Below are 16,813 nucleotides of genomic sequence, written 5' to 3'. Positions count from 1 at the left end.
GAAATAAAACAAGACAGAAGTGCATGAACTGCCGATTTCACTTAATATCAAAGATAAAATTAGCACTTCACAAGAATGTCAATCAACTCTTGTAGATTTTTTGAAGAGGAAAAAAATCAGCGCACAAGAGGAACGTAATAGTTAGTTAAAAGTGCATGCTCTTTCCATGAATTATCATAACACTGTGTCGCGCAACACCACACATGATTCTAAGAAAAAAAACATGACTCATAAACACGCATAGACTCATAAACACGCAGCGGGCGTACTACGAACATTGCATCGCGGCTGTTCCAGCTTAATGCCTGGCAGCAGGAGCCTTTCACTCTCGAGAGAACCACAGAGATATGGGCTTGAGACGCCGGCAAAAGAAACCAGTCGTTGGTTGGGGGCAAGGTGAAATGTCTTATGGTTCAACGGTTGAGTAGAACTACTTTTCTATATGTGTCTGGTACACATACTTAGTACTAGAGCATTCAACCTTAGGTAGCGGTAGCAAAATATGTTTACATGTACCAGCAAGATAACTGTCAAGAACCTCTATAATAAAACACACTAAGTACCGCGTTTAAACAGTCAATAGCTCTTTTATATTAGACTAGGAAAAATGCACGTGCGTTGCACCGGGAAACAAAAAACACAAACGCTCGAGCGAATCATTTGTGACTGCACTTTTCATATGTTCCACCATCGATGAAGGTGGTCATGTTTTTTTCTATTCATGACAAACATGATTAATCCAGAGAATATGAGTTTGTGAGATCGTTGCTTTATCGACATATAATATCGAATTTGTTATAATGGTGGTAACATCCCGTATCTGATTTACCCTTGGTGTCATGGAACAAAGGTCGATGGTTAAAAAATCAAGGAATTGAGCTCAAATGAGCAACACTATTACAATTTTTTTTTCTAGAGTTCAAAAAAATTATAGCAATATACGTCATTGAGAAAATGGCACATCTAACCGGAAAGAAACAAGTAATTGAGCTAGCCAATAAATAATTATCCATAGGGTAAGAATTTAGACTCTTCAAAAAAACAATGATCACAGTATCTAGAAAACAAAACTGCATAGGGGTTGTAAGAAGGAAAGCAACATTTTGTTCGGACGCATACCTGAAACATATTTTTTTGACTGGTTCAGAAATATATTCAGTTCTCCACATGAAGAAGCAGCACAGACAGCCTCTAACTCAACTGCATAGAGGCCATGAATAGCTGCAGCAAATTCAGATTCTTTAGGCCGGGCCAGCGCATCCCTCCAGGTTAAGCACTAAGCAGGCAGAGACATCCACCACTACCAGCTTGTCCACATGAAGAAGCATAGTATATGTTTTGGAGCTCATATCTGCAAAGATGTGCTTTTTTTCCTTTACCATAGGTGCAAACTCTGAGATCAGGCCATATGCAATCCAATTAGCTTTGAAGGTAAATCATAGAAGCATTAACGGGTGATTTAGCAGTGTCGTGGATAATGTGTCCTCCGTGACTGAGGTGAGCACCAGGAGCAAGTGACGGCCGATGTAGCGCAAGGCTAATTCAGGAGGCAGACGCTATGCTATACGCAAAGCAACTGGCTTTGTGCATTGGACAGTCAAGCAGACATTGGCCAGTGGAGTTGATCCTGCCTGATTGCCTCCTTGAGAACCTCGAACGATCCACGGCCGAGGCTCTCGATCATTAGAACTTTGAAGTGCTCTACAGACTACAGAGATATACGGTACGAAGCAAAAAAATCGTCTTACACCTGCACCATGCTTCCGAGTGATCTCTGCTAAAATCCTAGGGCGAAGGTGATGCCGATCCACGAAGACAGCGACCTTGAGAGCTCGCTAGATAGGCATAGCTGCAGGTGCGGCACCGTCTCGATCCCGTGGCAGCGGCCACACCCCCGATCGGTGCCGGCAGTGCAGGCCATGTGCATCATCTCGGCCGCCTTCTCTGCTAGGAAGTCCTGGAGAAAAGCGGCGCCGCCGTGGTGGAACCCGCCTCCTCCTGTCTCTACGTCGTCGGGAGTCAAACTGCGTGGAGCGGCATGACAGCGCACTCGACATCCTCGTCGGGACAGATGAAGAAGTACGCCGACATGGGAAGGTGCGGTGCCATCTCATCTCAAAATCGGCAGAACACCGACGATCAGCCACGAAACCAGGCGTCCTGCCCTCTCCAGAACTTCCGAAGTGGATCGGCGGTGCAACCGTCAAAGGTCTTGATCGGATCGTGTTTCGCCAGCCAAATTTGATGGAAACCCTGATGATCGAGCGGTGTATCAACAGAACGTTTATATAGATTTTTCTTTGGTACTCTTTTTTGGAGGAGGGCCGGGAGACCAGACCTTATACGTTACGGTGAGCTACCACCACACGAAATTAACGAACGGCGGGCCAACGAAGGGGCGGACGAACGAACCAGCGGACGACAGAAACTGGTACGGACGAAACCACGGAAACCTTAGCTCCTTTATTATTAGGTATTAGACTACTTTTCTAAGAATAACTTGATCAAGATGAAATGTCTAATGATTCTCAAAAGTTATTGTCACTTTACAAGATTTACAGCATGTCTTCTCACTAGCATCCACTCAAACATTTTGCATGTACAATGAATCGAAATCATTGGTAGTGCATACTGGTAGTAAATTTTGAACTGGAAGAAAATTTTCAGAGAAACTTTGTCACAAAATGTAATTAATAGGTTTTGAGGTCTTCCACCACTCACACAAATATAAAAAAGAAAGAAATATGCACAAAAGACGAAGACTGCGACAGTTTCATTACGTTCTTCCCAGAATAAGAGAAATAAGAAATAACTTTGTAGAGGTCTCAAAAAATAAGAAGCAGGCTAATTGCGAAGAATGGTCGTAGCACAAATGAGCGGGTTACATTTAGCAGCAGGACAAATAAACAAAAGGAACAAGACCAATGCTTCACCCAGTAAGAATCAAGAACAACCATTGCACATATTGGTAGAAGGACCAAATAATACCAGTTTCCCCCAAATGGCAGTTTGCCTTTGTTAGGCAAAAAGGTATTTGGTATAAGAAAAGCATACCAATGATTTTTTTTTTTCAAAAAAAAAAAAACAAAGTCTTCACTAACAGGTTAGTTCTATATACCAAAGACAAATAAAATCTAATAACAACATAAAATCGATAATTTGACGGTATCAATACTTTGCACGATATCCAGTACTAAGAGTCGTCAAAGGGTTCAGTACTAGCGAATGAGTGCATAAATACATCGCACTGGCAGATTACTTCAGTAAAATGGTACCAAGTGCAAGCCGGTCTATTAACCTAAATTTCATCCATCAAAAACTCAAATAACATAATCAAGTACTCAAAATGTGTGGGTTCCAATACAATTGTTATATGATTAAGCATCTATTAATTATTATCAGTAGTATAGCTCAAGATATCATGCTCCACAGAAAGCTCAAGAAAATAAAATAAAAAATTAGTTTCATGCTCTACAGAAAGCCATCCAAATGTCACTAGACCAAACACTCCAACATATGTAGAAATTCATAAGCAACTTATTTAGTTTCATGCTCTATGGAAAGCCACCCAAATATCAATATACCAAAAACTACAAAGAAATGAAACAAGCTGGATGCATTATTTTTTTTGACACCATCCAGTACTATGTGCAAGACGCTTTGGTACCTACAAAAACAGTCATAAAAAACACACACTCGGTGCTCAAGTACCCAAAGGTGCAATAGACTTCACCTCAAAACATTAACATGAATATTACATTATTCCACTACCACCACCATACATTCAACTCACATGATCTGATAATAATACTACATTATGGCATCCATTAAATCATCATAAAAACACCACAAAGCATAATATTTTGCCAGGTTTAACACCTAGCACTGGCATACCAAAAATTTGGATAATTGTGTAACATCCGAATCACCAAAAATTTACCATAACAATTGCGGGATACATACCACATGACCAAATGAGCATAGATATAGCCAAAATAGCACAAGTCTGAGGGTACCTTGGCAGTGTTCTAATAGACCCAGTGTAGCACGTAACACCCGACTCCTGCTGTTTCTCCTAGTTGCCCTGAACCAACTCCAGCCTCAAACCAGTGGCTCGTCTCCTTTCACCAAGCTCAAGTCGGACCACGCTTTGGACGACGCTATATCCTTGCTCCGGATGGCAGCACTGATTTGGAAACCGAGCTTTATATATCAGCTACCTAAACATCAATAGATGGAATGTCTACTCATTATCTTAGCATAAGCTACACTTCACATACACATGCAGGGTACAAATAACCATACCATTATGAAAACAGAGAAACTGAATAATTAGAAAGCTGCAACTTGGGTTGATTTTGGAGTAGCAGTTTTATGTAAATTCATCCTATGAAGGAACGTGATCCTCTGTGATTAATAATATACGACCCCAACCCGTCTAGCATGCTACTAGTTGTAATAGCACTACCACTACTGTATCACCTTTCCTACTCTTTCCCCTATGCATGGTCACTTCTCTTATTCCTCACTTGGTGTTTCTTTTAAAAAACAACAGCAACGTTACTTTGGTACAGATGAAATAATGTAGCACAATCCACTCGGACAGGGTGTTTCTCGAGACATTTTTTGTCTTTTTTACATAGGGTACAAAAAAATGTCGGTTTTATATGAAACTTTACGTGCGCACATAGAACATGTCCTTGTACATGCAAAAAATCCTAATTTTTTAACTTTTAAAAATATCTTTTGTATATACTGGGTGTATGCACCCGCGATCAGTTTTGAGTTTCACAATGCACTAAATAAACTGAGTAGCAAAGTCAGCAGATATCTAAATGAAATTAGTTCGGATCAGAAGATTTCTATGTTGCAAATCTCGACTTATATGCATAGCTAAGCACCAATGTGTAAGATATATCAATGCTTAGCGGCTAAGAAACATATTGAATAATGCTTAGCAGCTAAAGAAACCATATAACTATTGTATGAATAAACACATAACAATGCTTCCAATGTTATTGTTCAAAGAATATCCAACTCATCCAAGCAAACTATTATACAAGAAGCATTCCCAAATCAATCAACGAATAAGTAATAGAAATGCAAATGTATTTGCTGACAACCACTAAGATAGATAATTTATCTATTAGCTTCCATGATGATGTGTGGATCCATTCCCCAAAGGAGTTACTTCGGCACATGTGTTGTAAAATTCCTCTTATCCATTTTGGTTGTGCATTCACGATGTGCTGAGAAAGAAATTATGCCATCAATTACCAAATAGAGAACCGGACAACAATATGCAAAATGGAGAATAGGCAAAATAAAATCAATTATGCATACAAAGAAAGGAAATAGCTAGATTGGACCAAAATGACTCCATAGTTTTAAATGCCTATGAAATCTGCGAAAAGGATCGAGATAAATATGAATGGTTGTAAATGGCTATGAAATATGAAAAAGTGGCTCCATAGTTGTACCCAACTTCATGCACATTACATTCTGAACACAAGAAATAAAATAATGAATGTCACTTGTGACTATTAGTGAGACAAAGGCGGCAGTTCACAAGGATTGATTACTAGGCTTCGTCCGAAAAGTAGCATGATTCCACAAGAACCATGAGTAAGCCCCAAAACCATAGAAGTTTTCTTTCTACAAATCCACAATTGCACAAGAATTGGCAATTCTGCTGCCACCGAGCAGTTAATTTAGAAGCAAACTACAATCGAACAATTACTATCCAACCTTGCATACAAAATGTGTGTAATCCTATACTCAAGCAAATCTGAAGCAAGTCATGCAGTTCAGAATCTACAAACAGTTGTTCTCAGGATCCACTCGTAAAGCAGTAAAAGCAATATTTTTTTATAGCCAGACAACGTCCTACAACAACATTGTGAAGACTAGGAATGAGATGTCTCACCGGCTGAGCAATGTCGGTGGACACGGCCTTGTTCTCGGCGACCATACGGACAGTGCCGATGCATTGCGCCAGCTCATGGAGGAGCAGCCTCATGCAGGAGGACGTGGTCACCGTCACCAGGATTAAACAACTTTTTTTACTGCAGCAAACATAAGATCGTGATGCCATGGCCCGATAAAATCATACACAGCAAAGGTAGTTCTTGGAGAAATTATATTTAAGATGCTAGTAACTTGGAGCTTTGTTGTGACTCGTACTTTTTGAAACATGAAAAGCGAAGTGCATTTCACTGGATCAGAGTACACCCTGAAAATAACAGCATGCTAAATCAACTTGCGAAAAAGAAATCATATTTTTTTTCCTTCATCCATAAGGTGAGAGTGCAGCTGGCAAGTTAATTATTAAAGAGTAAAGAAGCGACTACACATGTTTTACTAGTCAAATGTTGTCGTAATATAAAAGGTACACATCAACTGAATCTAAACCATTGCCCTAGTCTAATTATCATGTTCTTTGAGTTGTTAGAGAATTAAAATGGATGTTCCTAGACTCGACAATGTGTGCATAATTTGTTGGTGTACCCTCCACCAATTGAAGCAGACCAAGATTCAGACATAGAGTAGTGTACTAGTTATGTATCCTCTAATCTAATGCATTAGAGCAGCAGGAGCCACTCTCTAGAATATGATCTATGTTACCAAGGTCAACTTAGGAATGCTAACACATGCAGCTGATGTGCATCTTCCCGCCAGCCTGTTAGGAAGCTACAAAGTACTAGCTAGTGTCTGGTGAGCATCTACATCTGAAGTACTATTCAAAATTGCATTAAAATTTCTTCAAGCCTCTACTCAAACAAATCTGAACCAAGTCATGTAGTCTTGAATCTACGGATGACATCATGGAGCAGAATCCAAATCATGGAGCAGTAAAAGCAGCGCCAAGAAGGTACTTTTTTTGCACCTGGAACAACATCCAACAACAGTCTGAAAACAAGGACTGATGTGTCTCACCAGAAGCGTTCCAGCGGCGAGCGTGGCCTTACCGACGAGGACATCGGAGGATTCGTGAGCAGGGAGCCTAGGGTTTGTGCCACGCCGCAGAGGAGGACCCAAGGAAGGATGCGGTCGTCATCAGCACCAACTCCTCCTGACTGCAATTACAAGATTACAAAACTTTTTTTAATGGAGCATAAAAACGTGATGCAATGGGCAGATAAAATTCTCAACAACAAAATTAGTTCTAGGAAAAGTTATTTTCAGATACTAGGAGCTAGCCTGGAGCTTTCTAAGGACTGGTACTTGTTAAAACATGAAAAGTGAAGTGCATTTCACTAGATTAGGGTATACTCACAAAACAAGCAGCATGTCAAAGCACCATGAAATAAGAAATCAGACTATTTTACAATCCGCAGAAGTGTAATAGTGCAGCAGGCGGGCTATTGGCTACAAAAAGTTGCACGTGTTCTACTAGTTGAAGGCCTAAACAGAACCGTTGTCCCAACAGTACAAACCAATTGAATCTGAAATTGAGTGATTAACACTCTAACAAAACTATTGTCCCAACAAGTTAGCTACCGAATTCTACTAGTTCAAGGACAGTACACCTATCCAAATTAGCTCGGATCGTATGTTATTCCAATTGATGCTGCCCCAATTCATCTATCAAAATTAGCTATATGGTATGTACTATGTAGAGAAGGAAAAAAAAAATCAATACAAGCCAAGCTGGCTTGAATTGGATTACTGCTACTCCATTGGATTACTCAAGTTCAGACCAAGATATGTTTTTAGCAGAAAAAAAAAACAGCCGGAGGAGGGTTGGAGGACATGTGTATGTACCTGGATTGGAGGTGCACAATGGAGTGGATGCGAGTCTAAGAAGGGTCAGTTGGAGAGCAGAATGCAGAATCACAGCCCGCGGTCAGATCTCGCGAGCACCGGCTACAGGAACTTGCTAGTTCAATGGACGCGACCGGCCAGTGCCCATAGTCTCCCCTCCGTCACTCGTGTCGCGGACGTCACGTCCTGATGGCTGGCGCCCCCTTTCGCCGTGCAGCATCAACCAAGCTCCATTGGCCATGCACGCTAATTCACCGGAGGTATCATTGCACGCACCCACCGGTGCCACCTCTCTCATCGTGGCCAGGCCGTTACCCTCCTCCATCCCCTAGAACGTCGTCCACCCCTAGCTCCGCGCTTCGGACGGCGATGTCCATGGCTGGATCCTCATGAGAAGGACATTTTCCCCATTCCTCCCCGTGGTTGTCCTCCTGAACCTGATATGAATCAATGAACAATGGGGTTATCCAGACGTGACCAGATCAGAAAAAGGGAAACGATGACGCATAGGAGTAAGCAGAGGAAAGGTGCTAACCTAGGAGAACTCAAGGTGTCCGTCAAATGTGAAGCCCTCCGATTGGAGACGGCCGGTTCCCGGGAACGGCGAGGAGCGGCGGCGCTTGATGCCGCGGAGGTGGAGAAGACGGTCGCAGCAGGTGCACTGTCCGTCGAGCGGAGAGGCTGCGGCGGCCGGGGCTGGAGGACAAACGGTGGATCGAGAGAGAGAGAGAGAGAGACATGAGCTAGGGTTGGTTTTGCGCGTGCGTGGCCAAGGTTTCTGTGCTTCGGGCTGTTGGTTTCTCTAAGGCAATCCGCCGGAGGCAAATTGTTGCTAGGTTATCGCCAAATAAAAAAATGTTGCGACGTTATTGGCTGGAACGCCGATTGATGGATTGTTAATTAAGAAGACAAATAAAATCTCAGCACGCCCTCCTCAACTTCCTCGGTTCCTCCCGTTAATTAAGCCATGCACTCCGTTAATTTCGATGCAAAATATCCTGTTAATAAGGCTAGCCACCACTATGACTAGCCTAAGGTCCTTCGATTTTGCTTCTCACTAGGCATGAGGCAGACATACATACACATGCGTCTCTTCAATTTCTTCACCTCCTCTTCATACATTAGTCTACTTCACAGCTACAATGCATACATCATGGCAATCAGGAGACGGTGCTGCTCGTGGTGTCGCGCCATTGATGGCGCCGCCACAGTTTCCTCCGCCATGAACTCACTCGGACATGCAGTCTCACCGAATGTCTACTCTAAACCATGTCCCCGAACAGCACTCGTTAGGCCTTGTTTGATACTAGTGTTTCAGTGGGGATTAGTGGAGATAATACTCTAGAGTATTGGGTGAATCACTGCTGTCACCCAATCCCCACAAAACCCCATCCCCAATCCACTAGGTAGGGGTAGAGTATTGGGGATTGAAAAAATTACACTAAAATTTGGGAGAAAAGTGGGGATAAGTGGGGATTAAACTCTCTCATACTCTAGCACCAAACATGCATTGGGGATAAGTGGAAATTTAAAGTTTGGAGCAGATTATCCCCACTAATACCCGCTAAAACTCTAGTACCAAACAAGGCCTTATGGGGGAAAATAGTGTTGGAATGGATGCTTCAGCGATGCCATGTACTCCCTTCAGTCTCTTGTAATTGATTTAGATTTAGTACAACTTTATATTAAATTTGAGTCAATTAAAAGAGACCGGAATGAGTACATTGCAACCACTTGTATCCATTCGTATTAGTTACAGGCTTACACAAGCTATACACGAACAGATACAGATATATGTGCATGCCTCCTACCAGCTAGCTACCTCACGCCCATACCTCAAGAGGATTTCTCTTTGCTTTATTGTTTCCAGTTGAAAAAAAGTACTCCAGTCTACTACATGGTTAAATTAATTTACCAACCAGGGCTTAATTATTAGCAACAGTCTGGAAAATTTTGGCAATGCCTCCACTGGTTTTTAGACATCCACAAAACAAAGCAAATAACTTATCTGCACAACTAATATCTAACCATGCAAACCGAGCACAACACAACAAAAAAAGAGAAACTGAAGCACAAACATCAAGCCAAAGTGGCCATCGATTAGCCACAACATCAAAGTTTCAAGGATTAATCCTGGGACGGCTGGACAGCTAATTATTACAACAATATATGGCAGATCTTCCAACTTCCAGGCTTGATGTCTTCGAGCTTCCCCCCATCTGGCTGAAGCTCCCAGCTAGCCTGTTGGACACCTAGTCCTCCTCAATATTCTCCAACAAGAACAAAACAAGAATTGTCAGCTCCAAAGCAGATTTAGCAGAGTATATATAGTACTCATGTTTTATAAAACATGAATCCTAATCAGGGTACGTACTCCTAGGGGTATCAGCTCATTTTCCTATATATATACCCATATATTGTAAGGGGTGTGTTTCAACTTTAGATCAACACGATGTGGCAACAACCTATACCTCTACAGGCCAAAACGCAATCAAAATGGCATTTTATCAACAAGGCAAGTACCAGATCAGAGAAGACAAAGCATTAAGAGTAACCACAATTTAAAGTAGCAACAGTTACATGTTTTCATTCTTAGTGTAAGAAACCAGGTTTGTACAGAAGTAGCACAAGTAAAAGTAAGATGACAGCAACACAAGTACCTCAAACTTGCAAGACAGACAACAAGTAATAGGCAACAGTTTAAATCCATCTTTCAAAAAAAGCAAGGGCAGTACATGAATTTCGATTCCTCTCCTTATAGGCAGCAGCACATGCATTTCAAAAGAAAAACACAAATGCACAATTATTAAAATTGGACCACCCAAGCAGCATAATTATTGAAATTTCCCTGCTACACACATCTAGTAGAGGAACAACACTAATATAACAAAAGAATGCGAAGGGAAACATAAACAATAGCCTACAAATATTTATAAGCATGCGTTAAAATAGCAGGACTAATACATTCCCAATTTTCTATAGACCAAAAAAAACATGAAAGAAATAATATTCTGCGAACATAAGATTAAACCTGAAAGGACTTAACTTCATCAGGTTCCACTGAAGTGTGAGTAGTCACCCATGTATTTGACCTGATTACAAGTGATCAAACAGTCAGGCTGATGTACGATATATATTTATCAACTTAGGAAGAATAGGTAATGCAAAGAATGCAACAATGAAGTCTACTTTTCTCTTTCCATTTTTTTCCAAAAATACAGTGTTATGGCAGAATATAGCGTGACATGATATGAGCAAGATGCACAAGAAAATGTATTTCTTGTTCCACTGGAAGTAAAAGACGAGCATAAATCCTCAATATAACAATATCTTATTATCTAGAGGCCTTGAAGCTATATGCATACAGTCAACGCACAAAAATTTATATTTATAAACCATGTGAAATTGTATAACCATTAAGAGAATCAGTAATTAGTTCATTTGTTCTATATCATTATTCCTGGTTTGACAAAATTGTAAAATGAGCCCTTAAATGGTTGTCAAACATACAATTGGCTCAGCCATAAAGTAATAGGTTGTCTTACCATAGAAGCGAGAGTTTCAGCAGATCATAGCCAGAGCACCTTGTCATCTTCCTATGTTAATGACCAATTCTGCAAAATTTTGGTACGCAGACTTCTAGACTAAGTATATGGCTGAAAAGAGCGTGACATCATATGAGCAAGATGCACAAGAAAATGTATTTCTTGTTTCACTGGAAGTAAAAGACGAACATAGAGCCTCAGTATAACAATATCTTATTATCTAGAGGCCTTGAAGCTGTATCATAAATTAATAGGATGTCTTATCATAGAAGCAATAGCTTGGAGTGCAGCAGATCGTAACCAGAGCACTTTTTCATCTTCCTATGTTCTTGACCAATTCTACACAGTTTTGATATGCAGACTTCTAGACTAAGTATATGCGTGATGTCAACTTATATAAACACCCAATTAGACTTCAGAAATTAAGCAGGTGGGATGTATTAAGAAAACAATTGAAGCATTATGACAACAGATCAAAATCAGCTAAATATCAATTGTTTGTGCGATTGGAAAACTAACTAGAGTGCAAAAATGTCCGTACCTGATTGTCCACGAGCGAGCAGAACACCAGCCTTCCTCTTCGGCAACATCAGTGGATGTGCGACACCGGTGCAACATCATCAACCAGTCTCGCCGTCCTTCCTGTTTGATGCAGAGGTGAAGCAGACGCAACTCCTCATGTCATGGCAACCATGATAGCGCCGCCTGAACCACCCAGCTGCGTGACAATCAAATCAGGGTGCAGGAAAGCTTGAACAAGTGCCCAATAAAATAATTGTAACAATTGAGTACATAAAAAGTATAAACTTGAAAACCAGAATGCTTGACGTGGAGAAATTAGCATCAGAAACAAATAATTGCTACAAATCAGTATATGTTCCTTAATTAACAAGTATAAATTTATCAGGCTAGTTAATTGTGGGTACTCTTTAGTGTGGCGTGGCATTCATCCTGCTTCCATTTTATCTACGTTTATTTGAGACGATGGAAAATCATAGATGTTGCCACTGTTTGCTCAAAAAGTATTCTTTAAAATTGAGCTACATGCTACGGACAACAACATTTCAGGGAAATGGGACAGTTCCATGGTCTACCAAGAACTTGAAACGCGAGTAGTACTGCTACTTGTCTTAGTACAATACACGCTCTGAGACTATTAATCCTTCAGCAGTATATTTTTAAGAACATGAAAGGCAAAGTCTTGAACACAGGTATGGACCGTTAATTTTGGTAAAAATCAGTACAGGTTCCGAAATTAAGAAGTGTCCAATTATCAGACTTGTGGAGAGATATTGTGCAACCTGAACCAATCTGAAGATCTGCCGGCTGCAGCAGCACCAGCAGGCCAAGGACTCATTCCTCCTTGAAGCAGAGGTGCAGCAGCCGCAGCTGCTCGTGCCATGGCGCCCCCGGAAGCAACCAGTCGCGTGCCGATCCAATCGGGGCAGAAAAGGAGGCCCCTTTCTTCTTCACCTCCCCTGCTCCTTTCCCGCTGGTGAGCAAGACGGCCGCCGTGGTCTTGTTGGGGAGGATCGAGACGAGCATCAGCGTACGAGCTGCGGAGGAGGAAGTCGCCGGGGGCGGGTTGAGCTGGTGGCGGGCAGACAGGGGGCGGCACATCTGATGCGTCTGGGCTAGGGTTTGTGGTGGAGGGATGCAGATCGAGGGTTCCAAGCCATTGAATCGAGAGAGGAGGACGAGGTGGTCTCGGGCCGCAGCTCAGCAGCGCGAGAGCTCGCCGGAGCCGGCCGGAGACGCAGGCGGCTCGAAGGGGATTGGGAGGAGAGGGAGATGCTGTCGGTGGCAGAGGAAAGGAGGAGTTGGGTATGGGGGTTCCACACTTAGCCAAATTTTCATCCGTGATTTTGGCCCAAAATTCCCGCTAGGACAGATACAAATATTTCGGCTCCAACATCAAATATCCCAGCTCGTCAACTTTCCTTTGCCGCTTGTTTTGCTAAAGTGTGGGCATACAAATCTTTATCGAAAAATAATTGTGCATACACATGCTACCACTCACGTGATGAAACAAAAATTACACACATGCAACGCCATTACACTTGTCACACTTGGGATGGCTTACAATAGATTTGTTCACAAAAGGTTCGTCGAGAAAATCGCGTCGACGCAAGGCGAGTCCGGGGCCCGGACAGCTCAAGGAAAACAACCATGGTCTAGCGTTGGCGGAGGGCCTATGGAGCTGAGCCCATGTCACATGTATCGGCGTGATGTCCACGCCGTCCGTCGAAAGGCGACATGACGTCAAGTGCTGACCAAGAATTCGCAAAACAAGACAATGCCTCAAAAAACATCGACCTGAAATGTTGGGCTCTATGAGCTCCGCCGAGAACCTCACGACACATGTCTTATGCAAGAAAGTCAATCATGAATAGACCAAGCCAATTAGAAGGCCCTCAACGAAGGGAATACTTATTGACCAATGGTCACGTAAAACTCCGTACTAGAAGATTTAGCACGTGAATTCGGACATCAACCAAGCATGTCAAGCCAAATTGCCCCGGCATGGAGACCACCGGAAGAACCTAGCCACCGCACAACCTCCACCGTAGCGCCACCTCGTACCTGTCCTCCAGCTTTGCCATGAGTAGCGTCGGACGCGGCCAGGCTGCGCCTCCACCTCCAACTCGTAGCTAACGCGCAACAGGAAGCACGAGGATCGGGCAGCCAACGCGGCGTTCGACGCGGAGCAGGAACGCCACAGGGAGGCGGCAGCCGCAGAGGACGAGTCTGACGACGACGACTTCGAGTGGTGCTGGAACGGGCCTGACGCGGAGGAGAAGGCGGCGAAGCAAAGGGCTTTAGTCGATTCATTCGAGACGCTAAAGAAAGCCGAGGATACCGCTCATGAGGGAATGCGGCAGCGGCTACTGGAGGACGCGGCGGCCCACCAAGCTCTGGCGGCCGCACGGCGGAAGGAGCAGCGGGCGGCGGGAGAAGTTGATGAGGAGGGAGGGAGGTAACGTCGACAGGGTCGGGCCGTCAACCGCCCCGAGGGGCAAAAAGTAGTCTAGGGCCTTGTTCTTCCTTCTTATTTTTCGTATGTATACATTTTATGCATTTGAGCTGAATGAAAAAATATGTTGAACAAACAATATGGGTCACTCCGCTGGAAGCACATCCAGATGAGCGGTCAAAACATTTCGTGTCCGCGATCCTACACAAACGAACGTGCACGACCATTTTAGACGTTCAAAATGCGGTCGCGTTGGAAATGTCCTAACTCCAAAAAGCGGCTTGTGGAGGAATTTGTGGTGTAGACGGCGGGGCGGTGAGAGCAGAGTTGCCGCCATATGCTAGTTAGCTGGTATTGGTGCAGGGAGAGGCTAGGTGGGTACGCCAAGTTTGATGGTACCTGGACAATTCAAGAATCCTTTTCATGACTTATAAGAAAAAAATAAATGGAAATATGACAACAAAGAATTTTGAAGAGTAATGCATGCAAAAATGCGATGGGTCAAGCCATGCGTGAATGCATCAAAAAGCAAGTGTATTGTGATATACGTGCACGGTGCACGTGGACCAGTAGGTACTAGATGGCCAAATATCGTACTATACTCCCGTGGCATATGTAATTAAATACTAGGGTTGTGGGCTAGCTGATCGATGTGGTTGTTTCTTTTTTGGAATTCATCGGTATATATATACCATGCATGCGCACTTAATTTTGTTAATATAGGAAAAGTTAAGGAAAATTAAAGAGGACCGGGTTGCTCATGAAAAGCGAACGGTTTAATTAGCTAGCCAGCTTCCCTAGAAAAAAAAAACCTAGCTAGCTGTAATGGACACGTGCACATTTTTGTTAGTGAACAAGCTAGGCAATGGTGGATGATCGAAGCAAAGCCGTTTTGGCAAACGATTCCGGACGGACGGAGGGAGTTGTTTCATGTATTTTCTTGCTTATCGACTCGCTATCCTCAGGTTTAATTCGGCGAACTTGTGGGTATGTGGTGATCATATTTGTTTGCGCGCGCACTGGTCGGGGGCGAATTTTTTTTAAATAATACACATTTTTTTGTTTATTTCAGAAATAATACTCGGTTTTGAGATATTTCAGAAATAATACACTGTCGGGTTCAGGAAACCCGAAATTTGAAACTCGGGGTAGAGGAACCCGAAATTTCAAAAATCGGGGTAGAGGAACCCGACTAATCCTGTTTCCGCGTGAAAAAGAAGGAATTGGGGTAGAGGAACCCGAAATTTCAGAATTAGGGTAGAGGAACCCGAAATTTCAAAAATCGGGGTAGAGTAACCCGAAATATGTGGGAATCTCGGGGTCGCCTAACCCGATTCACTAATATCGGGTTTCTAAAACCCGATTCTTTCTTTTCCTTTTCTTTTTCCTTTTTCGCCCTCCCGCCAAAAGAATAAGTCGGGTTCCTCTACCCCGACTTTGAAATTTCGGGTTCCTCTACCCCGAGTTTTAAATTTCGGGTTCAACGAACCCGACGGTGTATTATTTCTGAAATATCTCAAAACCGAGTATTATTTCTGAAATAAACAAAAAAAAGTGTATTATTTAAAAAAAATGCGCTGGTCGGGGGGTATCGGATATCTCGAATTGGATTTCAGCGCGAGAGAAAGAAAACTAGGAGAGGCAGTTTGGATTCCTCTCACCTTTCATTAATTCGAACGAATCATACGAGACATCGGGAAAGAAAAGCACCGTGCTTGCTTCTCCGGTTTGGTTGTCGTCGGTGATGGGGTAAAAGCTCACTTGCTTCCACGTCTCGACGAGATATTCGACCTCCACCTAGGACCATGAGTGATGCCCGTCCGCCTGTTCGTCGTCGTCCTGGTCACGCCGGTGTCGGCGTCGATCAGCTCCTCCTGGATCTCCTCCTCACCTTCGTCGTCCTGGTCACGCCGGTGTCGGCGTCGATCAGCTCCTCCTGGATCTCCTCCTCACCTTCGTCGTCCTGGTCACGCCGGTGTCGGCGTCGATCAGCTCCTCCTGGATCTCCTCCTCACCTTCGTCGTCCTGGTCACGCCGGTGTCGGCGTCGATCAGCTCCTCCTGGATCTCCTCCTCACCTTCGTCGTCCTGGTCACGCCGGTGTCGGCGTCGATCAGCTCCTCCTGGATCTCCTCCTCACCTTCGTCGTCACTGGTCACGCCGGTGTGTCGGCGTCGATCAGCTCCTCCTGGATCTCCTCCTCACCTTCGTCGTCCTGGTCACGCCGGTGTCGGCGTCGATCAGCTCCTCCTGGATCTCCTCCTCACCTTCGTCGTCCTGGTCACGCCGGTGTCGGCGTCGATCAGCTCCTCCTGGATCTCCTCCTCACCTTCGTCGTCCTGGTCACGCCGGTGTCGGCGTCGATCAGCTCCTCCTGGATCTCCTCCTCACCTTCGTCGTCCTGGTCACGCCGGTGTCGGCGTCGATCAGCTCCTCCTGGATCTCCTCCTCACCTTCGTCGTCTGGTCACGCCGGTGTCGGCGTCGATCGGCTCCTCTGGATCTCCTCCTCACCTTCGTCGTCTGGTCACG

The 16,813-nt window shown here is 43.7% G+C and overlaps 1 long non-coding RNA gene across 4 annotated transcripts in view; it reads right to left on the bottom strand.

Annotated features, from left to right (window-relative positions):
* Nucleotides 1–9,665: 9,665 nt before the first annotated feature.
* The window catches only part of LOC127331166 (uncharacterized), a 36,176-nt gene continuing 29,028 nt past the window's right edge, over nucleotides 9,666–16,813 (bottom strand). The window contains exons 1-4 of one of the 4 annotated variants that reach the window (XR_007869647.2): nucleotides 12,611–13,178; nucleotides 11,851–12,027; nucleotides 11,310–11,378; nucleotides 9,666–10,856 (exon numbers count right to left, since the gene is read on the bottom strand). This is a non-coding gene — a long non-coding RNA (uncharacterized lncRNA). Of the gene's footprint in view, nucleotides 10,857–11,309; nucleotides 11,421–11,850; nucleotides 12,028–12,610; nucleotides 13,179–16,813 lie in introns of those variants that run through there. The other 3 variants (XR_007869646.2, XR_007869645.2, XR_011751364.1) reach the window with 3 other exon arrangements.

This window comes from Lolium perenne, chromosome 2, assembly GCF_019359855.2.
Source record: "Lolium perenne isolate Kyuss_39 chromosome 2, Kyuss_2.0, whole genome shotgun sequence".
Taxonomy (NCBI): domain Eukaryota; kingdom Viridiplantae; phylum Streptophyta; class Magnoliopsida; order Poales; family Poaceae; genus Lolium; species Lolium perenne.
This window is presented reverse-complemented; position numbering and strand designations above follow the sequence as displayed.